This window comes from Apium graveolens, chromosome 6, assembly GCF_009905375.1.
Source record: "Apium graveolens cultivar Ventura chromosome 6, ASM990537v1, whole genome shotgun sequence".
Lineage (NCBI taxonomy): Eukaryota > Viridiplantae > Streptophyta > Magnoliopsida > Apiales > Apiaceae > Apium > Apium graveolens.
Genome location: NC_133652.1, coordinates 173,653,072 through 173,680,339, shown reverse-complemented (window position 1 = coordinate 173,680,339; position 27,268 = coordinate 173,653,072). Strand labels below are relative to the sequence as shown.

The 27,268-nt window shown below is 35.2% G+C and overlaps 1 non-coding gene across 1 annotated transcript; it reads left to right on the top strand.

Annotated features, from left to right (window-relative positions):
- The first annotated feature begins 3,697 nt into the window (after positions 1-3,697).
- On the top strand, positions 3,698-3,804 carry LOC141670017 (small nucleolar RNA R71). The gene has a single exon (XR_012554268.1). It is a non-coding gene; the product is annotated as a small nucleolar RNA R71 (small nucleolar RNA).
- The last annotated feature ends 23,464 nt before the right edge of the window (positions 3,805-27,268 follow it).

The window sequence follows — 27,268 nt, the reverse complement described above, 5'->3', positions numbered from 1 at the left end:
CAATGAATTTGGAAAGAAGAGAATTTTGGCATAAACCTGATTTCTTGCTGATTAGGCAAAGATACCAATATGTAACATTTTCTACTAGTAGATGGATGAATCCCCTGCCGGTCATCACCCTGGCCACATTAGGACCTTGTGCTGGACCGCCACCCAGCCTCTTATGCGTTGATGGACTGCCACCCAGCCACTTACACTTTGATAGACCGTACCCCGGCCTGTCGCTTATGCAAACTCAATTAGATGGACTTACTTCCCGAACGTTGGGACAGTAATCATATTCTTTTATCAAAACAGCAACCTCGTTGCGAACATAAAATACACCACAGAGCCGGATCCCTCAGATTTTTAAGCGAGTATTTAAATCCCCTTCGAAAGGAAGATCTTAAATTTGAAAACGAGTTTTGGGATCTGCTCTAACTTTTAATATCATTTTGAAGACTCAAAAATATTTTAAAGAATGTTTAGAGTAATGATGATTTAATAAAATAAATCAATCCCGATATATATTAGGAAATATCTGAATATTATTATTTACATAATATTTTCATAAGGATAATCTTTATAAAAATATTTTAAGTAGAAGTTTTAAAACTCATACTTGAAATGAATAATAAATAACAAAAGATATACTTATGCGAAAGTACGATCATTATTTGAAAAATCGAAAATAAGTTTGATTATTATTCAAAAACTATCGAATATACCTTATCCAATTAGTAGTTATAGAAAACTATATATATATATAAATATATATATATATATATATTATACTCGGGAACATCGACTCCCGGTTTAGAAAAATGTTCACCTTCGGGTCCGCTATACTAAGGGTATACGCAACTACTTCTTATGTCTAGCATAGGTATTATGCAACTTATAAGCATTTGAATTGATAATAGAATATCAATATTACGAAACAGGCATGCATATAAATATCATATCACATGCTCCAATATATCACAAGACTTTGCAAATAATAACCATTCACTTATCTCAAGATACTGCATCAATATATTACATCACAACAACAGTATAACGGGTAGAAAAACTTGCCTGAGCGACTGGGGGTGGTAAAAGGCATGGGGTGAGACTGGTAACCTATAAACAACATATAAGTTGGAATTAAACCACGGTCACTTAAGAAACTAGTCTTTAACCAATTAGACCCTAACGTTCGCTTTTGCGCTTAACGATTCACATAAGTCGCTCGAGTACCCTCGACTCCTCTATTTTTAATAAATTAACCGTTACGATGTTTAAGGCGACGCTTTCGCGAATACCCTACCAACTGACCCTTTAACCTTACTTAATTATTTCATACTCCAAATAGTCATTTAAGAACCTTAACCAAGGTTTCAAAGTAAGGCGAGGGGAAATGGTTCGTTCGCGAAATATCGTTACTTAAAACGGTCGTTTCTCCTAAACCGTACATCGGATTCAAGCGAACCACATATCAAAACGAAGCTTCCGACACAATCTAGCTAAGCATGGCAAAGTTACGGATTTAAAAGTCAGCTCTCTGTCGCGAATATTAAGAATAAGCAGTTGTATAAAAATGGGCAGTACGACGGCTATGTTTATGTGATTACCAAGTTTTAACCACTTCAAATCAATCACAAACCAACTCACAACCAACATTACAACCAAACTCCATACAAACCTCACTACATCACTACATCAGTCCATAACTTCATGATTTTTCCAACTCATTCAATCACAACAAGAGCTACTACTATACTTAAGGTTCATTAACCAATAACCAAGATTTACAACTCAAACTCATTACAAATCCAATCAAACTCTAAATATACATGAATCATGCTTCCCACGAACTATACCAATCATAAAAAGCTCTAATATTCAAAAGTAAGGCTAGGGTATGAGATTATACCTTCCTTGGTGAGTAGAAGTAACTAAGGAGCTTGAAACAACCCTTGAAAATCCTTACAAAAGCTATATCCAAACAAAAACATAAGATCAAAAATTTAGAATTCTTGAAAACACTATTCACTCTCTTCTTCAATGATTTATTGAAAAAGATTGTGAAGGAATTTGTGGCTTAGATTCCCAGGATAGCCATATCTAAGTATAAGGGACCTTGGATAATTACCTTACAAATTAACAAAGCTTGGATCTTGGTTTTTGATTTTTTTCTTCTTGAAATAATGAAGAAGCCGAGAGCTTTTCTCCTTGGAATGAAAAGTCAACTTCCAATTTGTGTTATGATTTTCCTTGGCTTGGTTGCTACATTTTTGTTTGTTAATTAATTTTTACCATGGTGAAAAATGCATGGCTCACAATCAACCAACCATTCTTTCCACTTGTCATGCTTATGTCACCATGCTTAAGTTATCTTATTAACACGTGTCATCTCCTTGTTGGTGTGATGACATCATCATCCACTAACCTTTTTGATTAACCCTTAATTACTTGGCTAATGACCGCTTATCTGTTATACGGTTCGCTTAACTTTCGTTCCCATTTATCGTTTGAGGGATCATACCCGGGATCTTATTATTTAGGTTCCCCTAACCTTTCTCAGTATTTTATATTCCTTTTATGATCCTCTCTTATAATACTTGAATTTAAATCCTTTTAATCATGTTACCTTATACTCAATTCTTTCGGTAACTGGTGGATTTTCGGGAAAAATCAAAATTTTGAATTTGGATTCTGACGATCTTTACAAACACTTATATACCATATAGAGTACTAATAAGATCTCAGAATATCAATAAAAGAACTGCTACATAGTGTGGCATGAAAAGTTTTCTTATTCAGCATAATCATCAAAATGAATATTCATAAGGCTTACAAAAAGTCCAAAATTTTTGGGGTTATTACAACCTGCATTCTGAACAGAATTTTCAGAATCTTCGTCTTGCTAAAATTGGGGGCTTGTGACCTTTACAGACCTCAATGTGATTGCCTTTAACTTCTTCTTGACTTCCCTCTTGCCTGGATTAGCTTATGTATCACTAGGAAGAGTTCCTGGTTGACGGTTCAATAAAGCATCGGCAATTTGCCCTATTTGATTCTCCAGAGTCTTGATACAAACCGCTTGGATTTTGTACATTAGCCTCAACTCCTGCAATTCAGATTTTTCATTAGTAGGTTGACCTAAACTTTCATGTAGTTGCTTTTGAAGTTGGAGTTGTTGTCTTGGTGCATACTGTTGTTGAAAACCAGGAGGGTTAATTTGCCTTGCTCCAAACTACTGATAAGGCTGTTGTACCGCATTCTGGTTATTGCTCCAACTGAAGTTAGGATGGTTGCGGTTGTTAGGATGATAAGTGGCAGGAACTGGTTGCTGCGACCTCTGAAAGTTGCTCACGAACTAAGCTGATTCACTAGATATAGCACATTGCTCCGTCTCATGCGCACCTGCACAAAGCTCACAAACACTTGTGATCTGATTAATTCTATAATTAGCCAAAGAATCCACTTTCATCGTTAACGCATTTAGTTGAGCAACTATAGTCGTAGCTGTATCCACCTCCAGATTCCTGCTACCTTGTCTTGAGGTAGTCTCTGAGTTGGGTTCTGATATTCATTAGCAGCCATCAATTCAATTAGCTCATAAGCTTCATCATAGCTCTTAGCCCACAAGGCTCCACCTGATGCTGCATCGAGCATGGGTCTGGACTGCGCTCCCAAACCATTATAAAAGCAATTGATGATCATCCAATCAGGCATGCCATGATGAGGACACTTCATAAGCATCTCCTTGTAGCTCTCCCAAGCTTCACATAAAGATTTTCCCGATTGCTGTGCAAATTGAGTAAGAACATTCCTGATTGCAGCTGTCTTCTCCATATGAAAGAATTTAGTAAGAAACTTCTGAGTAAGATCCTCCCAAGCAGTGATAGAACATGTTAGTAGAGAATGTAAACATCACTTAGCTTTATCCCTCATAAAGAATGGGAAAAGCCTCAACTTCACAGCATCTTCAGAAATATTGTTTGTAGCGACTGGGAATTTCGTGACATGATTAAGTGAATAAAGTATAATTCGGTGGTATAATTATAAATTGTGTAATTAAATAAAGAGTTAAATGATTTCATTGGTTAATTCTCTTTATTGTATATTAGTATCTGGGAACGTGAAATGACGCGTTACAGTATGATGAGTCAGCTTAGTGGATAAGTTGTGTTATCGGGCCGTCAGGAAGAACGGGACCCGTCTCAAAAGAGATTAAAAATATTTAAATGTGAACTATGTGTTGATATGTGAATGGAAATCTTTAAATAAGTATTATATTTCAGTGACATGTCAGTTGGTATAAAGGACTTATTGTGAAGTGTAATTGAGACGCTCAGCATCGGGCCGTCAAGCAGAATGTGACCCGTTACACGAAAAGGGGAAAAATAATAAAAAAGGGAAATTTTGTGATCGAGTATGAGTCATGAAATGTGAATATGTGCTATCGCTTGAAAATATGCTTGATTATGTGCTCTGTTGAATTATAGAGGATTTAAAGGGGTTTATTTGGTTTAAAATAAGATTAATTAAACCTTTAAACATTTTTATAAAACTATCCGAGTATGTTCTTGGCGTGAGATTTGTTTTGTTCTCATCAGAATAATCCTAAAGACTTTACAAAAATGATAGATCGGTTTATTTCATGATCGGTGTATTTTGGAAAATGATTTAAGTGAGTTCTATTTCTATTTTGAGCGCAATCTTGTAAAATCCATTTTCATCTTTTCTGAGAGAGCTTTATAATATTCAAATTCATTTTTGGGATTAAATAAAAGAAATGAGAAGTGAAAATCAAATTATAGCACAATTACCATACTACCCTTTCCACACCATTATATAAACCACCCTCCCTTCTCTTTTTCTTCTTTTCTTCGCTCACTTCTCTTCTCTTTCTCTTTTCCTCCCTCACTCCCGAACCCTCTCTTTCTCGGCTCTCTCCATCTCTCTTCTTCTCTGTCTTGCATGCAACCTCAAAACCTAGCTCAAATTCAAAGATCTACCCATCAATAATCATCATTTTCATCCCTCTATTCATTTACACTTTGCATGTAAGTTTCTAACAACTTTTTGTTGCTTCATCTCTTTGGTCATAATCAAGAAAGTGCAATTTCTTGGTATGTGATCATGAGGGAATATAAACAAGAGTGTTGTATGATTCTAAGGTCCAAAACTCAAAGAGGAGACCCGTGTTTGGGCACTCTTGAGTTCGACCACCACCGACCGTGATCAAAGGAGAGCCGGTGGGATTTTAGAAGTGTGATTTTCCTAGTGCTATAATGTAATCTTGTTAAGATATAAATTGCATGTTTGATATTTGATAATTTCTTGAGTTTTGTTGGTAAATGAATTTTTGTTCTTAGAAGATGGGATATAAGGTTTTTGACTAGGTGATTTTATGTTCAGTTGAATAAAATGGGATGCATGTCGTAAAATCTATATGCATGTCACTAAAGTCATTGCATGTTAGTGTTTTAAGTTTCTTTGGGTTTTGAACACTTGATAGGTTCGAATTTTTCTTAAAAATTGTGTTGGAAAAATGATTTTAATGTGTGATAATATGAATGGTAGCATTAAAATGGTTGCAAGTGATTTGGTTGGTTTTGTGTTAGTGTTGGGTTCGAATTTTTGTAAATAAAAAAGAGAGGAGTAGTTGTTTGCTTAAGGTAATTGAGTTTTAAGTATCAAAGAATCTTTTTGTCATGATTAAATGGTTTTTAGTTCAAATTTTCACTATTTAAAAAGGGGGTTTTTGATTTTGATTCAAGTTTACAAAGGATTTTGGTTTGAGGATTTAAACTTGCTTCGGTTTTCTTTGAAAAAGGTTTTAAAGGATGAATTTTGGATTGAACTAAAGATTACAAATGATCCCTATACTTGCATGTCAATTTGTGGTGTTGTATGTGATGTTTCTTGAGAAAATCGAATGGTATAAATTGAATTTACAGAAAAATTAGGATGAATTATGTGCTTAAGGTGTTGCTTATGTGTTTCCATGAATTATAAAGATGAATTGGAGTTAGATTTGGATGAAATTATGATTGCATGTTAAGATATGAGCTTGTATTTAACAAGATTAGAATCTAAAAGAATTATTGGATTTTTTGTTTGTGTTTTGTGATAAAGCCGAATGGATTATGGTTTTAAAAGTGGTTGATTTGATTCTAGGATTTCACTAAGTGAATGCATGTAAGGTTACTAAGAATTATTTGGTTTATTTGTTTGGTTTTAGTTTGGATTATGTGAAATAAAAGTAAGGATTGAGTTGTCTTGATATTAGATTGTATAATTGCTATTATAACTCGAGTATAGAGTTTGGATACAAGGATTATATGTTATGTGTTGTAATAGCGTCGCGATATGTGATGCGATTACTATTTGGTTAAAGTATACAAGTATATGGTATAAATGTGCTTTGTGTTTATAATTGAATTTATGTACTATTAGGGTATTACAATAAAGGGAAATTGTTAAGCGTTCGGGGAACGTCGAATGGGAATCTAATTAGGGTTTTGATTTTTGGATTGTAGATTCGGAGCGTGAGGGCATTCAGGCTAGGAAAGGGAAAGGTGTACTAGGTGGCAGTAGTTCAACCCTTGTTAAACAGGAAAGCGAATTCAAGCAAGTAACTCTGCCTACTTGTATATGTTTGTATTGAAAGGATATTGATGATGCCATGATAGAGTATTGATCTTTTATAAACATGCGATAACCTGTTATTGATTCTTGAACCCTGATATTGATTCGTGCACCATACCTGTTATTGACACCTTGAAATACCCTGATAGTGTTCTTGTAATGACTTGATCTGATTATTGTTTAAACCCTTAATGTAAACCTGTTGATTCATACCCTTATTGCCTATTGATTCCTTTGATACCTTGAATTCTGGATAACCTTGTAAGAACCTTTGTGAACACCTTTGCGTATTGTTTTAAACAACCTATAATTTTCCTTTGTATACCATTTTTCGTAATGATTTCTGAGATTGATTTGATTCCCTAACTTATGATGTTTGATTGTCATGTGATCTTGACCATATCATTGGTATTTGATTGCCTGGATCCAATTGATTTCTTTGAATCCCTGAAATATAACTTAAGAATGAGTTTCGACTTGAAAGAGTCTAAATGATTTCATATTCTTGGTAATGTTAAAATGAATTTAGTAAAACCTTTCTTTTCTAACACAAGGTTTTCCAAATGAATTCCCGATGTATTGGATTGAGACGTAAGAGATTAGTGGGACTAGTCCGGTCATATAAGAGATTAGCGGGGCTAGTCTAATTTAAGGCTGAAATTATGCCATAGGTACCTTAACGACCAGATGGAGGTCGGTACGGGCTGATCACCCGTATTATTATTGTTATGAATTGAAAGTTAAAGTAGTCCAATCAAGGGTTCCCTATCATTTGATAAAAGATATTGAATATATTGCTTTAGCAAATTGATTCTTTGAAAATGAAATGGTTTATAATGATTCGAAATGAGTTGATTGTGATATTGTTTAGCGTACAGCTTGTGAACCCTGATTCATATCCTGATATTGCTATCGATCATATAATTTATTCCCAAAGTTGAATAGATTCTCTATTTCCATTTGAAAGATCTTTGAGATCCTGTTGATGATTTGTGATGAATGTCGGCTTTCACCTTATCTTGAACCTTGATTCTTGAAAGACCAACTATCCCTTCATAAACCTTCCCTAGCCCAATGATAAAAATCTGCCACCTAGAGTTTTAAAAGAGAATGCCTTAAAAGTAATTGTGAAAAGATATTGTTTATTGCATCATAGAACTGTCATTTAGTTACTTGTTGAGTTTTATACTCGTATATTATGCTTTGTTCTAACCATGGCGGTTAAGCAAGAGGATGGCCAGACTTAGGTGCACTGCTCAAAAGAGCGTACCTGGTGGCCCCTACCGTAATGTAGGCTTCCAGATTCCAGAGCAGGTAGTACAGGTTATGTGTGAGCAAGCGCTTAGTCGGAAATTTTGTAAAGATACAATGGGTTATTTATCGGTTCCAAGTCGGAATCGATTATGTAACTTTGGTTTTATTTTGGGTTGTAAATTATATTATATGGTTGGTAGTTGTAATTTTATCTCAAACTTAATCCTGTTTGATCCTGTTATTAGTTAATCGGGATTTATGTTTATTTATTGTTAGTTTAATGGTGTGTGGGTCCTCATTTCCTAACCCCGAGATTGAGGGCGTCACATTGTTGAACTTGAAAGTGTCACAGATCTCGATGAAATCTCTAATGTGCATGTTGGGATCTTCCATTGGAGAACCCCCAAACTGGACTGAATTTTGCACCATCTGAATCATGCTAGACTTGATTTCAAAGGTATTAGTCGCAATGGATGGTCTGACAATGCTAGACTGAATGTCATTGATCTTTGGTTGAGAATAATCCATCAAAGCTTTCGGATTTGCTGCTGGTTCTCCCATTGCAACAAAAACTGATTCTTCAACTTTCTCGACTTCTTCAAAAATTTCTTCAACTACTTCAACTTTGTCCAGTGTTTCCTTACGAGATTGAGAACACGTTTGCATATACGCTCTCTAGAGTACCTAAAACATAAATAAAGTAAACAAATGAGTAAAATATCCAAGTCAGTGAACTTTAATGACCACTGATGTCAAGCACATAATTCACTACTAGAAAAAGTAGAATAGACATCGCCTCTTAGACATCGGTTGCTCTTGGCACCGATGTAAAAAGTTGTTTTTACATCAGTTTTTCCCAACCGATGTCTTTGTGTAATATAGACATCGGTTGTTTTATCCCAACCGATATTAAAAGTGTGTTTTTAAAAATGATCAAGCATGTCTCACATGTTTCCCGCTTAGCCAAATAATTCATTCCCTCTTAAAATTCCCCCATCTCATTTTTTACCTTTAGCAAAATTTCAAAATCGTCATCTTTCCCCATTTCAACTTTATAAATAAGATTTAAATAAATTAAAAATTAAAATACATTCATATACTCTCATCTATTAAACATAAAAACATAAATCAAATATATCAAAAACTTTCTCCTCTCTCTCTCTGCTCGACCGAAACAACAGCTCCATCTTTCTTCCTCAGCTGCTCCCGCTCTCTATCTCACTCGCCATCTCTCTCTCTCTCTCTCTCTCTCTCTCTCTCTCTCTGCTCAACTACTCTCTTTGCTCTCTCTGTATGCCCTCTCATCAAACTTTGAAAAGCTTGGAGGTTGTTCAGGATGGGAAGTAAGCTCAAGTTAGAGTTTAACAGTTTAGCATTTGAGAACTTAAAGCTCAAAGCGGAGTTTAAAACACAAGTCAGAGGTCAAAGTTTGAATTAGGTAAGCCTAAACCCTAATTTTTAAATTGGGGATTTCAATTTCAAACCCTAATTTTTTAATTAGTTAATTTTATTTAGATTTAAATAGTTAATAATCTACCTATTTTTTAACAATTTCACGGAGTTTAATTATGCATTAAGTTGTCCACACTACGTTGGTAAGATGGGACGAGGATGTGGATGTTACAATCGTGGAGTGCAAAGAGACGCGATAGGGGAAGATGTGAAAGGGGGATACAATAGTCTACTTTCATAAGTTGATGTTGTAGTTTGATGGCGTTCTGTTCTATGTTGTTTTTTTGTTGTGAACTTGTTTATTACTATCATGTTGTAATAGCATCGTGGCTTATTAATTGTGTATGTATTTGTAAACTTCTGCTAATTTCAGTTCATCCTTGTATTATATATTTGTTCTTATACTTTTCTGTTTCAATATATGTTTTTTGCGTGTTCATAAATGCAAAATGGTTTCGATATTTTATTCCTATAAATGTCGCAAAATGTCAAAGTTTCTAAATCCTATAAGATACTGGTTTCGTTCATTTTATGAGTTTAACTACAACATCAACTTATAAAAGTAGTCTGTTTTGATTCTTCTTTTTTCTTGTTATCCAGTATGATTTTAGGGGAAGATATGATCTTGCGAGGTTTATAAAGACAGTGCAAAAAGTTGGGATTTATGTTCATCTCTGAATTAAACCTTATATTTGTGCTGAATGGAATTTTAGGTATTCATCTTTCGGAGATCTATGGTTTCGTATTCTTTGTGTTGCTTTCATTGCTATTCAGATTTTTAGCAAGGTGATAAAATTGGTCTTTCATTCTTTTGGGATGCAGGGGTTATCCTGTATGGTTGAAGTATGTTCCTAGAGTTAGCTTCTGAACTAATACTGGACCATTCAAGGTTTTAAATCTTACCTGTACAGTAAATTAATTAATTCCTGAGTATTGTACATGGTTGTTAAGTTTGATTCTCACATGCTTCGAAGGTTGCAATGTAAGGATTCACCCAAAAAATTGTTCAGATGATGAGAATGAAAAACTTTTTAAATCACAGGGAGGGCCAATATTCTTATTTCAAGTTTGTGTCATTATATAATCGAAGAATATGAAGTGGCAATGTGTAGTAATAGATAATAATATACAAAGGTTAGTTGTTTGATATTGTTTGTGAAGATCGAGAATGAGTACAATACACAAAGAATGGAACTAGGTGTTGCTGGTACATCATATATAAACTGGGCCGCAAAGATGGCTCTTGGACTTGATACTGGAGTGCCTTGGGTGATGTGCAAGGATGATGATGCACCTGACCCAATTATAAGTGTTGTAACACCCCCAGATCCGGGGTCGGGGATCCGGGTCGTCACGGTCTTTCTTTCCACAATATCACTTCACTTAATTAATAATAATAACCTTATGTTGTGACCCCACACTAACACACACCACAACCCGTTATAGTCTCAGAGATGAAATTTAAATAAGTACAAGTCTTTGAATCCACAATTTAAAAGTTATTACAACCCAAAATGATTACTTGATAAATTTACAGTTAATTGCCATTATCTGCCACAAGTTATAATTATACATAATTTGATTCTCAAAAATAGAATGCCTGATCTACCAATAGATCTACCTCTGCAGCTATAGCAGCCACAACATCATCGGGAAGACGCGGGATGCTTCCCACGCGCTTGCGCTGGGTCTGCTGGAGTCTGGCCATCTTTCCTAACTGTTGTTGTGTGATGAAGAAATAAAGCAAGAGTGAGCCTTACAGCTCGTAAGATAATATGTAGTGATAACAATAATATAAGTATCTAAATGGATACTTACTAGAATCTTTTATCATGAGTAAGATAATTACTTAGATATAAGTAAAAACAATGGATGAAGTTACCAAATACTTCACTATACTTATATCATTTATAAAGCTACTTGAACTACCACTGTTCAAAGTATAATGAGCTTTCAACGGTTCATCACATAGATGAGACTACAAGACAAGATTTGAATAGATTAAATCTTTAAAATATCATCAAAATAAAATGAAGTTACGAGATACTTCATTTGATGCAAACATCATTTTGAAAACTTGACCCTGCCAACACTCAACAATCGCCCAACCGTAGCCTTTCTATCGAAATGCTCTGGGTAGTGTTGCAGAAATATCCAATTGGATGATGAACTCATTACGGGAGTGTGCCGTGCCAGGAAGACCACTTACGATGATCAGTCGTAGTAGTACAACCCCACCATTTTCTACATGTAGAGGAGAACCTGTCGGATTTACTTGTCAACCGAACACTGAACTCCTAAGGAATGGACCGCCTTAGCGGAACTTCCAGGCCATTTGGGCCAATATAATAAGGCTGGGCCGGCGCTACTCGGCCACTTATGCCACTCCTAGTTCAGATGAAATCCATGACTCTGAAACGTAAAGCTCGTTCCCCCTTTCCCCAAGTAGAAACTTGTTGATACGGCTTCACCAAGAAGTCGTATCTAGTTGGAAAGGAAAACTCACCGATATTTCCCAGGCGATGCCTGTTAATGGATTAACTTGTTCCAAGAATTTTACTTCCCGAATATTGGGTAAGTAATCAATTCATTTATCAAAACAGCAACCTTGTTGCGAATATAAAATACACCACAGAGCCGGATTCCCCAGGTTTTGAGCGAGTATTTAAATCCCCTTAAAAAGGAAGATCTTAAATATAAAAATGAGTTTTGGGATCCGCTCTAACTTTTAAAAAATCATTTTGAAGACTCGAAAACACTTTAAAGAGTGTTTGGAGTAAAGCTGATTTAATGAAGTAAATCAATCCCCAGTATATTTAGAAAAATGCCTGAATATTATTATTTAAATAATATTCTCATAAAGATAATCCTTATAAAAATAATCGAAGTAGAAGTATTAAAACTTATACTTGAAATGGATATTAAATAACCAAAGATATACTTATATAAAAGTACTGTCTTTATTTGAATAATCGAAAATAAGTTTGATTATTTACACCTTATTCTTTAATAAAATAAAGAATATATCTCAGCAAATAATCGGAGTCATAGATCCTCAAATGAATATTCAAAAATATTCAATAAATAATATAAACTGAGTCATAAGCCCTCGAATGAATATTCAAATAATATTCAATAAATAAAATAAAGTTAAAGTTATCGAATAAACCTTATTCGATTAATAGTTTGGAAAACTATAACCATATATATATATATATAAATATATATATATATCCATATCCATATATACAAAATCTACTCGGGATCCTCGACTCCCGGTTTTAGAAAATATTTTCACCTTTGGGTCCCTATACTAAGGGTATATGCAAGTTACCGCTATCCTCTAGCATAGGTATTATCAACTGAACCAACAGATATATAACTCAAGAATATGAGACAGGCATGCATATATATACCATATCAGCATGCTTCAATATATCGCAACATTTGCTAATTAACCAATATGCATTTATCGCAAGATCATGCATATACAAATGTATACATCACAACAACAGTATAACGGATAGAATACTTGCCTGAGCGACTTGGGGTGATAAAAGGCTCGGGACGAGTCTGGTAACCTATAAACAACAAGTAAGTTGGAATTAAACCAAAATCACTTGTAAATCTATACTTTAACTAACTTAGACTCTAACGCTTGTTTTGCGCTCACTGATTCGCTTAAGTCACTCGGGTACCCTCGGCTCCACCATTTTTAATAATTTAACCTTTACGAGTTTTAAAGTGATTCCTTCGCGAGTGTCTTACCAACTGCCTAAAACACTTACCATAAATGTTTCATACATTAATTAACCCTTTTTGGTCTTTAACCTATGTTTCAAAGTAAGGCGAGGGGAAAAGTTTCGTTCGCGAAACGCCGTTACTTGAAACGGTCGTTTCTCCTAAACCGTGCATCGGAATCGAACGAACTACATATCAAAACGAAGCTCGTAACATGAGCTATCTAAACATGGCAGTGGTCATAATCTAGCAGGGGGTTCTCGGGTCCTAATGCTATGCATAAAAACAGTCCAAAGAAAATCGGACGTTACGACGGCTATGTTTACGCGATTTCCCAATTTTAAGCCATTCAAAACCAACCACAAACCAACCTCAAATCCAACATACAACCAACATCCATCCTTATCACATCATAACAACCCCAACCAATTCAATTTAATCATTCATACTTATGCCTAAGCTTAACTTTAATCATACTTAAGTTCTTTTAATCAAAACCACAACATTTACCATTCCATTTCACTACCATTCCAAATCCCAAACTCTAAATCACAACAACAAGCTACAATATCATCCTACTAATTAAAATCATCTTATAATACATAGGGATCTAGGGTTTGGAGATGGTATACCTTCCTTGAAGTGGTGGGAGGAGCTAGGAAGCCTTAAGAAGCTTTGAGAAGTCTTTGGAAAGCTTGGATCTTCAAGAAAAATAAGAAAAACTTCAAGTTAAAAACTTGAAAACACTATTCATAGTCTTCTTCTTTGATTAAATGAAGAAGATTGAGAAGGAATTAATGGCTTAAACTCATGATATAGCCCTAACTAAGCATGAAGATGATTAGGGAATTTACTCACCAATTTAGGAAGCTTGGATCTTGAATTTTTGAAATTTTTGCCCATTTGCAATAGTAAAAGCCGAGAGCATGATGAACCATGCCTTGGTTTCTTTTTTATTTTGATGAAAATGATTTTGCTTGGCTTGGTTGGCTTGGTTTTTGTGTTTGATTTAGTAAATTACCTAGTTGCCCTTGATTTTGTGTGGTTAAAAAGTCACCACATCTCCTTCCTTTCTTGTCATGCCTATGTCACCTTGCACATGTCATAATGCTCCCACTTGTCCACACCTTGTGGTTTGATGATGTCACAATCCCTGGCTTCTTGTACAAGCTTGTCTCTTGGTCACTTATTTGTTTTACGGTTCGCTTATCTTTCGTTCTCGTTTATCGTTTGAGGGATCATACCCGGGATCTTATTACTTAGGTTCCCTTAACCTTTCTCAATATATTGTATTCCTTTTATGTTCCTCTCTTATAATCCTTTAATTTAAATCCTTTTTATCCTGTTACCTTATACTCAATTCTCTCCGTATCTAGTGGATTTCCGGGAAAATTAAAGTGTTCAGAATTGGATTCTGACGATCTTTACATACACTTATATACCACATAGAGTACTAATAATATCCCATAAGATCAATAACAGAACCCCTACATAGCGTGGCATGAACAGTTTTCTCATTCAGCAAAAACACTATTCATAAGGGTTTCAAAAATTTCCAAAAATTGGGGTTATTACAGTCTCCCCTCCTTAAAAGGATTCCGTCCCGGAATCAGATAGAAATAAATAGGGATACTTTCTTAGTATTGCACTTTCTAACTCTCAAGTCAATTTTCCCACGTTGTGGTTCTACCACCAACTCTGCCTAGTTTGATAATCCTTCTCCTAAGCACTTGTTCCTTTTCACTCTATAACCCTTCCTGGTTGCTCCATATAGGTTACGCCGGGTTGCATATCTATGCGCTCATATGCCTCTATTTATCTGGCATCTGAATTACACTTCCTTAACATTGATACGTGAAACACGTTATGACCTTCTACATGTTCGGGGTCAGGGCTAGCTCATATGCTAACTTCCCAAACGTCTTAATATATCCAAGGGTCCAACAAATTGTAGACTTAGCTTTCCTTTCTTTCCGAACCTCATCAATCCTTTCCAAGGGATACCTATAACATTACTAGGTCCCCTATTTCATACTCTTTATCCTTTCGTGTCAAATCAACATACTTATCATGTCCATCTTGGGCTACTACCAGCCGTCCTCTGATTAGATCTATCATATCCTTGGTCCTTTGGACTACTGCGGGTCCGAGCAACTTGCGCTCTACAACTTCATCCTAACATAAGGGAGATCGACATTGTCTTCCCTCAAGGATCTCATAAGGCGACACCTCGATACTGACATATGATCTATTGTCGTAAGAAAACTCAACCCGTGTTAAGTGATCATTCCAATTTCTTTCAAGTCTATTGCACCGACTCTCATTATAGCTTTTAGCATTAGAGCTTTTGCTTCTCACTACCCATCCTTTTTCCCAGTTCGTAGTCGCTACTATCTTCCGTTCCTAATATTATACTGGTTATACTTTTGCTCGTTAGCGTTCTATAACCTTTTAATAACCACGTCAACCTTAGTATTACGAATGTGTTCCCATTCTGAATACCACCATAACTTTATTACTCCTTTTTCAGTTGTTTCCATTTCCCAAAATTTGATCAATCAAATAGAAGTAAAGGAATTTGTTGAGAGATCACTATGATCATGAACACTTGTTATATCGCATAGTTAGTACAGAAGGTGGCCAGCCTTTAGTACTTGACAAGCAATTAAACAATAGCTGGTATCCTACTCGGCTTCTATCACACAGATAGATAGTCATTAGGCAATACCTCCCCTTCTGGAAGGGTTGTTCTTCTCAGTTTACATGAAATGAAAAGAAGAGAAAAGAACGAATTGAAGAGAATTGTATATTCATAAAAAAAAAATTTATTGCCATAAAATATCTGGCTTGGAATCTACCTCTGAACTATAGAGGTTTGTCATAGAAGAACAAAACATATATGTATTTATATCAACATCAAGTATTATAGCATCGCATTTCACGTGCCTAAATATTTTCGCTATCCCGTCCATCATTCTATGGACCCATGCTCTTCCTCGAGCTTATACACAATTACCTTTGAAACTCCCTCGACATCGAAAATCGAATCTGGGATCTCATTCTAGACATCATCGTTACTAGAGTTCTATGCTTGCACCGCAACCTTCCTCATATAGTAATACGACTCTCTTTTCATAAGAGGGAATAAATATTCAATAGGTAGATACTCTACTTAATTAGTCTATCAATGATAACTTATACACTACCACGACCCGTTTAGTGGTACTCAATCTCAACATCCATTCCAATACAACTCTCACGGTTGTAATCAGCTCGTTACTCGCAGAATCATTGCTGCCTTACTATGGTCCACCACTGACCCACTATCATCATTCACTTTCCATGAAATCTTAATAGCTAACCATACGGAGTCCATACATGTCGTATCAAATCCTTCTAAGGAGGTAACATAATCACCATTTCTGATTCATGAAGAACACTCTTGATCTCAAAGGTTCGTTTAGTCCTTTTGAAATATGGTCCAGGCTCATTCTCAAGATAGTACCTTCTAAGATAGATAGCCCGCTCATGGCGATTACACGAATTAAACCTTTACCAACTACTATTACGGCTGGGTATTGCACAGTCATCAGAAGGAATGTCAATCTTCCAAACCATAATACAACCTTCACAGTTTTAACCATCATCACTGTATTCTTTTGGCACAAGCGCCTATAATTATCCTCTTACCTTTAAAGTGTCGGCCACCTCTTTGGCCTTTCCTGATAGTAAAATTTCCTTAAAGTCAATGTCACTTTAACCATCTCCAAATAAATTTTCTACCTTATTTCAATCACAGCTTATATGAAAATGCTTTCCTTAAAATCTGATGAGTAAAAAAAAATCACCATTTTTCCATAAGTTATTGCCTCAGTCTTTAGAGGTTAATCACTGTCATGACTGACTCTCAATCATAATTAGAACATCTTTTATCTTAAGTCCTAATTGCCCTGAATAATTTCGACCATTACTGGTTCGATCCATACTTTCTCGTGGTTTAACACGTGCCCCACTTGGCAACATTATAATTACGTCATATTTCCTTTATCAACATTTCTATTCTTGAAAATTTTGAATATTACCTTTCTCCTTGTAAAACCTCTAAGGTTATCCTTCAATCGTTCCTCCTGTATTCCCTAGATACAGGGCATATTAAAATACCATTTACTATTACTAGAACCATTGTCTATATACTTCTGAAAAATTTCTCCACTGATTCTTAAAGGTTGTTGCTACATTAACCCTTTCCAAATCATACTGTCAAAACTCATACTGTCCCTATTAAGGGTGAAATTCCAACCTTTATGCATTCCCCTAGGATTCATTTTAAGTTACCGATGTTCTATCCTTAATTCCACCTTTAAAAGGTACCTGCATCCTTCCATGGATAAATCAAGTCATATATCCCTGATAAGGGTGTCTTATTCAATCATTCCCACCTCGATAGTCTATACCTAACTTCATAATAGCATCCTTATTCAAATTGAGGTCAATCCATATGGCCTCCAAAAGATAACAATGGTCATCCACTTTTCTTTCTTGATTTGGTAATGATAACATGGATGTTCTGGAAGATATTGGTCATGTTCAACGTGAACTTCTTCTTAATAATTCCTTATTTACTTTTGTTGTTTATCTCAACAGTCATCTCAATGTTGGGATATCTTTCATATCTGGCGTCTCCCTTTCTGGGTATCATGCCACCAGTCTTACACTTTACCTTCTTGAAGGTCACTTCCTTCACCCAATTTTCTTAATTTCTTACTTTCTTGTCTCCTCAGTCTATCCGCGTCTCATTATTTATCCTTCGAATTATCTCAAGGTTTCCTCGAATCTTCCCAACTTACAGGGGATAAAATATATGCACCTCTTATGCCTTGAACCGTCAACTTTAACTCATGGTGAATCACCCTCATCCTGACGATCATATACTTTTTTATTTCTATTAATATGAGTCTTTAGGGTTTCCTCATACCCAACTCCCTTATCATTCCTCAAACTCTGTTGCCTTTATATTCTTTTCCACCTCAATTCCTTTTTATTTTCCTTTCTCTTATCATTATTTCATGAACCAACACAACATAAGCATTGATTTCAAATATCCCGTCATTCTGGATTCGCGTCTTCAGAACGAATCTTAACAACTTTTACAGCTTAGACTCATAATTCATCATACTCGTCTGTCTTTGTTCTGGCTCTAAAGCTTTTACACTATCTCCTTATCTTTGGGAATTACTTTCCCGAAAACAATTGACTGAACTTAAATCAGTTTATTCTAACCTCTGGCTCCGTGCCTTTCTTGGTCTTTCACCAATGGGTGGTCTCTCTCTTAGGAGGGTAAGTGACAAAAACGGTCTTTTGTGGTTCATCAATCATTTTGAATCTCAAATGATTCCTATATTTCCTTTAGCCAGGTTCTTGCCTCGGCTGGGTCAGCCTGTTCCTTGGAACTCTGAGAGCTTAGCGATTTAAAGGTCATGAAAGAATTTCACACCACACTGTTTCCTCAAGGTGGTGGTTGGGAATAAAATATAAGTTATGTTTAGACAGGTTCATGAATTTCCGTATAGGAGTACCGTCTCGGGTCTCCTTATCTCGCTCGACTTTTGCTTTCTTAGTCTAAATATTTCTTCCTACTCCCCATAATTGGAGTCATCTTTTAATTTAAAATCTTCATTTTCCACTTTATTATATTCCGGGTTCTTTATATCTTAATTGCAACCTCCCTGATTATCACGTTCAGGGTTTGCTCTAAATCTTATTCCTCAAACTATGGCTCTCATCTAAGCTCTCATCCTTACGCTCTTGAACTTTCGGAACCCAAATTCTATAAGAATACCTCATTATTCCCTTATCATCTTTCTCGATATTAATCTTTTATCTAATTGTTGGCTCTCTGCCTTCATTCATAACTTTTTCTGGCACAATATGATCTTTTCCAATAATTCGGGCTGTATTGCAATCTCAAACAGCTTTTCGGTACCGGCTCCGGTTACCTTCACTTCTATTTTCATTTTCTCAAAATCTCTTATAAACTCTCCAAAAGACATTATCATCTTGAGTCTCTCCTTTTTACTAAGGGCATCAGCCACCATATTGGCTTTCCCCGAATGATAAAGAATCTCCCAATCATTATTCTTGATTAGCTCTAACTGCCTCCTCTGGCATACGTTGAGCTCTTTCTACGTGAAAATGTACTAGAGCACTTATGGCTTAGGTAATTCTCGCACTTCTCTCCATACAAGTAGTGCGTCCAATCCTTAGGGTAAAACTATTGCCACGAGCCTAAGCTCATGAGCGGGGATATCGAATTTCATATTACCTTAATTGTCTTGACGCAGACGCGATTATCTTGCTGTGCTATATAAGAAGCACCCTAATTCCTTATGCGAAGCGTCACTTACAAATCACAAAATCTCATTTTCCATCCGGCAACGCCAACATAGGGAACGTCACCAACCTTTGCTTCGGTTCTTAAAAGTTGTTCTCGCATTTCTCTGTCCATTCGAACTTCTCAGTCTTACGAGTAAGTCGCGTTAAAGGGGCTACTATCTTTACAAACTTGAACGAACCTCTGGTAGTGACCGGCCAATCCTACCTCTGGTAGTCGACCCAACCAGGGTCATCAATTCATCAGTGGTCCTTTATCCAATCTCGTCAGGATCCTCCATGGGATCCTCCTCAGCAACTATCCCTTCTAGGACAACATCCTCAACCGCTACATCCTCAATATCAACATCATCCGGTCCTGCATTAGGACACTCCATCGGATCCACAATCCGATCTCCAATTAGTAATAAAATATCATCGCGATGTTGCTCCTCAACCTCAGGGTTCGGAGTCCCGCTACCATATACGATAACGAACTACGCTCCTATCACGATATTTATAAGGGTTCCCATAAGGGTTTTAACTGTCAGTACTACGTTAGGTAGCCCGACTATGAACTTGGCAAGAGTTCTTATTATCTTAGTGAACTTATTATCTTAACGTCCCATCATCTCTGAGGTTTATAACGCTTAGCTCTGATACCACTTCTGTAACACCCCCAGATCCGGGGTCGGGGATCCGGGTCGTCACGGTCTTTCTTTCCACAATATCACTTCACTTAATTAATAATAATAACCTTATGTTGTGACCCCACACTAACACACACCATAACCCGTTATAGTCTCAGAGATGAAATTTAAATAAGTACAAGTCTTTGAATCCACAATTTAAAAGTTATTACAACCCAAAATGATTACTTGATAAATTTACAGTTAATTGCCATTATCTGCCACAAGTTATAATTATACATAATTTGATTCTCAAAAATAGAATGCCTGATCTACCAATAGATCTACCTCTGCAGCTATAGCAGCCACAACATCATCGGGAAGACGTGGGATGCTTCCCACGCGCTTGCGCTGGGTCTGCTGGAGTCTGGCCATCTTTCCTAACTGTTGTTGTGTGATGAAGAAATAAAGCAAGAGTGAGCCTTACAGCTCGCAAGATAATATGTAGTGATAACAATAATATAAGTATCTAAATGGATAATTACTAGAATCTTTTATCATGAGTAAGATAATTACTTAGATATAAGTAAAAACAATGGATGAAGTTACCAAATACTTCACTATACTTATATCATTTATAAAGCTACTTGAACTACCACTGTTCAAAGTATAATGAGCTTTCAACGGTTCATCACATAGATGAGACTACAAGACAAGATTTGAATAGATTAAATCTTTAAAATATCATCAAAATAAAATGAAGTTACGAGATACTTCATTTGATGCAAACATCATTTTGAAAACTTGACCCTGCCAACACTCAACAATCGCCCAACCGTAGCCTTTCTATCGAAATGCTCTGGGTAGTGTTGCAGAAATATCCAATTGGATGATGAACTCATTACGGGAGTTTGCCGCGCCAGGAAGACCACTTACGATGATCAGTCGTAGTAGTACAACCCCACCATTTTCTACATGTAGAGGAGAACCTGTCGGATTTACTTGTCAACCGAACACTGAACTCCTAAGGAATGGACCGCCTTAGCGGAACTTCCAGGCCATTTGGGCCAATATAATAAGGCTGGGCCGGCGCTACTCGGCCACTTATGCCACTCCTAGTTCAGATGAAATCCATGACTCTGAAACGTAAAGCTCGTTCCCCCTTTCCCCAAGTAGAAACTTGTTGATACGGCTTCACCAAGAAGTCGTATCTAGTTGGAAAGGAAAACTCACCGATATTTCCCAGGCGATGCCTGTTAATGGATTAACTTGTTCCAAGAATTTTACTTCCCGAATATTGGGTAAGTAATCAATTCATTTATCAAAACAGCAACCTTGTTGCGAATATAAAATACACCACAGAGCCGGATTCCCCAGGTTTTGAGCGAGTATTTAAATCCCCTTAAAAAGGAAGATCTTAAATATAAAAATGAGTTTTGGGATCCGCTCTAACTTTTAAAAAATCATTTTGAAGACTCGAAAACACTTTAAAGAGTGTTTGGAGTAAAGCTGATTTAATGAAGTAAATCAGTCCCCAGTATATTTAGAAAAATGCCTGAATATTATTATTTAAATAATATTCTCATAAAGATAATCCTTATAAAAATAATCGAAGTAGAAGTATTAAAACTTATACTTGAAATGGATATTAAATAACCAAAGATATACTTATATAAAAGTACTATCTTTATTTGAATAATCGAAAATAAGTTTGATTATTTACACCTTATTCTTTAATAAAATAAAGAATATATCTCAGCAAATAATCGGAGTCATAGATCCTCAAATGAATATTCAAAAATATTCAATAAATAATATAAACTGAGTCATAAGCCCTCGAATGAATATTCAAATAATATTCAATAAATAAAATAAAGTTAAAGTTATCGAATAAACCTTATTCGATTAATAGTTTGGAAAACTATAACCATATATATATATAAATATATATATATATATATCCATATCCATATATACAAAATCTACTCGGGATCCTCGACTCCCGGTTTTAGAAAATATTTTCACCTTTGGGTCCCTATACTAAGGGTATATGCAAGTTACCGCTATCCTCTAGCATAGGTATTATCAACTGAACCAACAGATATATAACTCAAGAATATGAGACAGGCATGCATATATATATACCATATCAGCATGCTTCAATATATCGCAACATTTGCTAATTAACCAATATGCATTTATCGCAAGATCATGCATATACAAATGTATACATCACAACAACAGTATAACGGATAGAATACTTGCCTGAGCGACTTGGGGTGATAAAAGGCTCGGGACGAGTCTGGTAACCTATAAACAACAAGTAAGTTGGAATTAAACCAAAATCACTTGTAAATCTATACTTTAACTAACTTAGACTCTAACGCTTGTTTTGCGCTCACTGATTCGCTTAAGTCACTCGGGTACCCTCGGCTCCACCATTTTTAATAATTTAACCTTTACGAGTTTTAAAGCGATTCCTTCGCGAGTGTCTTACCAACTGCCTAAAACACTTACCATAAATGTTTCATACATTAATTAACCCTTTTTGGTCTTTAACCTATGTTTCAAAGTAAGGCGAGGGGAAAAGTTTCGTTCGCGAAACGCCGTTACTTGAAACGGTCGTTTCTCCTAAACCGTGCATCGGAATCGAACGAACTACATATCAAAACGAAGCTCGTAACATGAGCTATCTAAACATGGCAGTGGTCATAATCTAGCAGGGGGTTCTCGGGTCCTAATGCTATGCACAAAAACAGTCCAAAGAAAATCGGACGTTACGACGACTATGTTTACGCGATTTCCCAATTTTAAGCCATTCAAAACCAACCACAAACCAACCTCAAATCCAACATACAACCAACATCCATCCTTATCACATCATAACAACCCCAACCAATTCAATTTAATCATTCATACTTATGCCTAAGCTTAACTTTAATCATACTTAAGTTCTTTTAATCAAAACCACAACATTTACCATTCCATTACCATTCCAAATCCCAAACTCTAAATCACAACAACAAGCTATAATATCATCCTACTAATTAAAAGCATCTTATAATACATAGGGATCTAGGGTTTGGAGATGGTATACCTTCCTTGAAGTGGTGGGAGGAGCTAGGAAGCCTTAAGAAGCTTTGAGAAGTCTTTGGAAAGCTTGGATCTTCAAGAAAAACAAGAAAAACTTCAAGTTAAAAACTTGAAAACACTATTCATAGTCTTCTTCTTTGATTAAATGAAGAAGATTGAGAAGGAATTAATGGCTTAAACTCATGATATAGCCCTAACTAAGCATGAAGATGATTAGGGAATTTACTCACCAATTTAGGAAGCTTGGATCTTGAATTTTTGAAATTTTTGCCCATTTGCAATAGTAAAAGCCGAGAGCATGATGAACCATGCCTTGGTTTCTTTTTGATTTTGATGAAAATGATTTTGCTTGGCTTGGTTGGCTTGGTTTTTGTGTTTGATTTAGTAAATTACCTAGTTGCCCTTGATTTTGTGTGGTTAAAAAGTCACCACATCTCCTTCCTTTCTTGTCATGCCTATGTCACCTTGCACATGTCATAATGCTCCCACTTGTCCACACCTTGTGGTTTGATGATGTCACAATTCCTGGATTCTTGTACAAGCTTGTCTCTTGGTCACTTATTTGTTTTACGGTTCGCTTATCTTTCGTTCTCGTTTATCGTTTGAGGGATCATACCCGGGATCTTATTACTTAGGTTCCCTTAACCTTTCTCAATATATTGTATTCCTTTTATGATCCTCTCTTATAATCCTTTAATTTAAATCTTTTTTATCCTGTTACCTTATACTCAATTCTCTCCGTATCTAGTGGATTTCCGGGAAAATCAAAGTGTTCAGAATTGGATTCTGACGATCTTTACATACACTTATATACCACATAGAGTACTAATAATATCCCATAAGATCAATAACAGAACCCCTACATAGCGTGGCATGAACAGTTTTCTCATTCAGCAAAAACACTATTCATAAGGGTTTCAAAAATTTCCAAAAATTGGGGTTATTACAAGTGTCCTCAAAGCTGGCCATATCTAGTAAATGTTTTTCTTACTATTGTTTCTGATGATCTACAGTCAATAGATAGTTCAATTACCTAGAAGATGAAGATGCGAAAGTTTACCAATTACCTAGCAGTTTTTGTGCTTCTATCTATTGCTTGGATAGGCTATGAGATATGCCTTTATTTTTTGTTTTCACTATATTCAACTTATGTAGTCTACCTTGCGGCAACTAATATAATCACGTGTTATTATGTGTCTATATACTTATCCTCAGAACACTCTGAATATTTATGGATCCATCTAATATCTGTATATATATTTCTATTGATTCTAATCATTTATAGTTTATTTGTTCATTTCTCTTCTAATGTTTGTGTCTAGGTGTTATTATTAACTTAATTGGTGATATTTAACTTCAGAATGGACACTTATGGTGTATTCCCCGAGCATGTTGATCCGAATGAGGTATTCTTTTGTACATGATGCATGGTTGTTTGATCAATAAATAAATCATATTTGTTAATTAATCTTGTTTATCCTTTATAGCTTCCTGATTACCATGAGATTATTGAGAACTCTATGAATTTTGACATCCTAAGGAGGAAACTCGATGCAGGATTGTATTCAAACCTGGAACAATTGGAGGTTAGTTATTGGGTTTTTGCAAAGTAGCTACTGTAATTGTGTAATACTTTGGTAGTATAATATATATATATATATATCATGGTCATAACTCTGAAATAACATGATTTAGGCTTGTAGCTGTTGATAATGCTATCTAGTTAAATATTTTGGTCAGAATTATTACACGGCTTTTAGTCTTACCCTTCATGTTTCCTCCAGGTCGCCCTGTTTTTAAGACTTAACCTTCTTTCATGTCATGCCTTTAGGTCTTCTCCTATGGTATATCTGAATTTAAATAAAAGGCTAGTTCATGAAGGACATTCAGCGCACATCTGCCAGACTCAAAAGGTTAAATGCTAGTTACCATATTTCCCAGTCTTAATCATTTAAGGCCATTTTTAAAAACCTAATAGAAATTTAAATGTGTACAATATTTTATTTCTCTGTTTCCCGGATATGTATACGACTATCCATATCTCTTTAGTTACGCGGTTACCTCTATAACTCTGTTTATTAAATTCAGAGTCTAGTCTATTATTTTGTCGATCATATGTGTTGGTTGATTCATGGCTCCGCAAGAATGCAATCTAGATACATATGTATCTAAACTGAGAAATGTTATGGTCATTCTTGGATTATCTATTTTGGTTTCTTTTGTTGTGGTATACGTCGCTATGATGCGTACTTCCATTTTCGGTTTAGTGTTTGCCGCAGAAACCCTGGTCTATTCTATTCTTTGTAAAATTGAATTATATCTATGTGTGACATGTTCAATCTCTAAGCAATTCTGGTTTGTTCAGAATTAATAACTTCGAGTTTTTTTATATTTCATTCCTTTTGCTTTTTAGATTTAGTATTCTTTATTTTCCATATTATCTTTTGTGTTTTTGTAAAATTTTCCGTAATATCTTTCTATATTTATGAAGATTAGAGAACACTTCAGTAAACCTTCCCAGCTAAAACATGGTTACCTTTTTTATATATTAGCAACACTTAACAATTATATACTCTAAATAAAGTTCCTTATTTTTTATGAACTTCTTTAAAGAAAATAAGTGATGTACAGGATGTTAATCTAGACATAAGTAAATCATTTATTTCTAATTGATATTTATCTTAAATTTTAATATTGAATGATTAATTCTATAGTTTACAATATTTTGAATGATTAATTCCTTAGGAGCTAACTGCATTCTTAAGGAAGGTATTTTGAATGATTAATTCTATAGTTTAAAATTTTTTGAATAAAAAATCATATCCGAACTTCTACCAAAAAAAGAAATTATATTTATTCTTCTTCTCTTATTATTACTTGACTTATTTATTTAGCTTGTTTCTTCTCAAATACAGGCTAATCGAGCACCGAGACAGGCAACACTTGAAACGCTTAATGCACTGATTTCTACCAATAGTGACAAAGTCGGCTCAGCCACATATGGAGTTATCATCGAGGAACTTTCAACTGTGATAAGGTTTTTCTTTATCGGCTACATTTTCCGACGTACTATACAGAACCTTTTGCATATTTTCACTATCTGAATATTTTACTTATTATCTAGCTTATACATGTTACTTCCTATTTTTGTTTATCAAGTCTGGATGATATTAGATATCTTCTAATCACATATTTTAATTTTTCATAATAGAGATTCTAACTTGCATGTGGCTGCTCTCGCCATAAAGCTATGCTCTACCGTGCTAGCTGACAGAAATTCAGCACCAAAAGTTGGCTCAACTGTCAGATTTAAAGTTTCACCCTTCAACGTTTTTCCGCAAGCCATCTTCATTGTCTGATCTCAATGGAGATATAAAATAGTTAATGCCTGTACGACTGATTTTATGTCATGATGCATTAGCAACCCTTGTTTACATTTCACATCTCTTAGGACTAAATCTTCTTAGTAGTATAGAAAGTATAGCTCTATTTTTCCTCTGATGTACTATGTTGGGATGATAAATTGGATGTTTGGAGATTGGGATGTTAATGTGGATGTTATGGAGATTAGAATGTTAAATTTGGATATTTGGAAGGATATGACAGTTTGGTAAATATTGGAAGCTGAATTCGGTTGTTAATTGGCCATTTTTGGTTTTTCTGGCAATTTTTTGGCATCTATGTTTCTAAATTTTGCATGAATAAAACAGGTGATCCGACATTATTTTATACAAAGCAACTGATTTTAAAACAAAGCCATTTATCATCGGTTTTTAGATAAAACCGATATTTTAACACTATAAACATTTGTTACAAAATAAAAAAATGTTGTCTGTCAAATCTTAATACATCAATTTTAGTTGAACATTGACATCAGTATAACCGAATAAAACCAATGTCAAATACTAGAGCAAAAAAAGTCTTAAAGCAGAAAATCGATGTTATTAAGCTTTATAGACATCAGTTTGTCACCAATAGAAATCAGTTTCCAATAAAAAAAACGATGTTAAATGTTATATTTACATCTATTTTAAAGGAAACCCGTTGTTACTGGTATTAGTAATATCAGTTTAATGGGTAAATGGAAAGATTTTGGTTAGCTCACATAT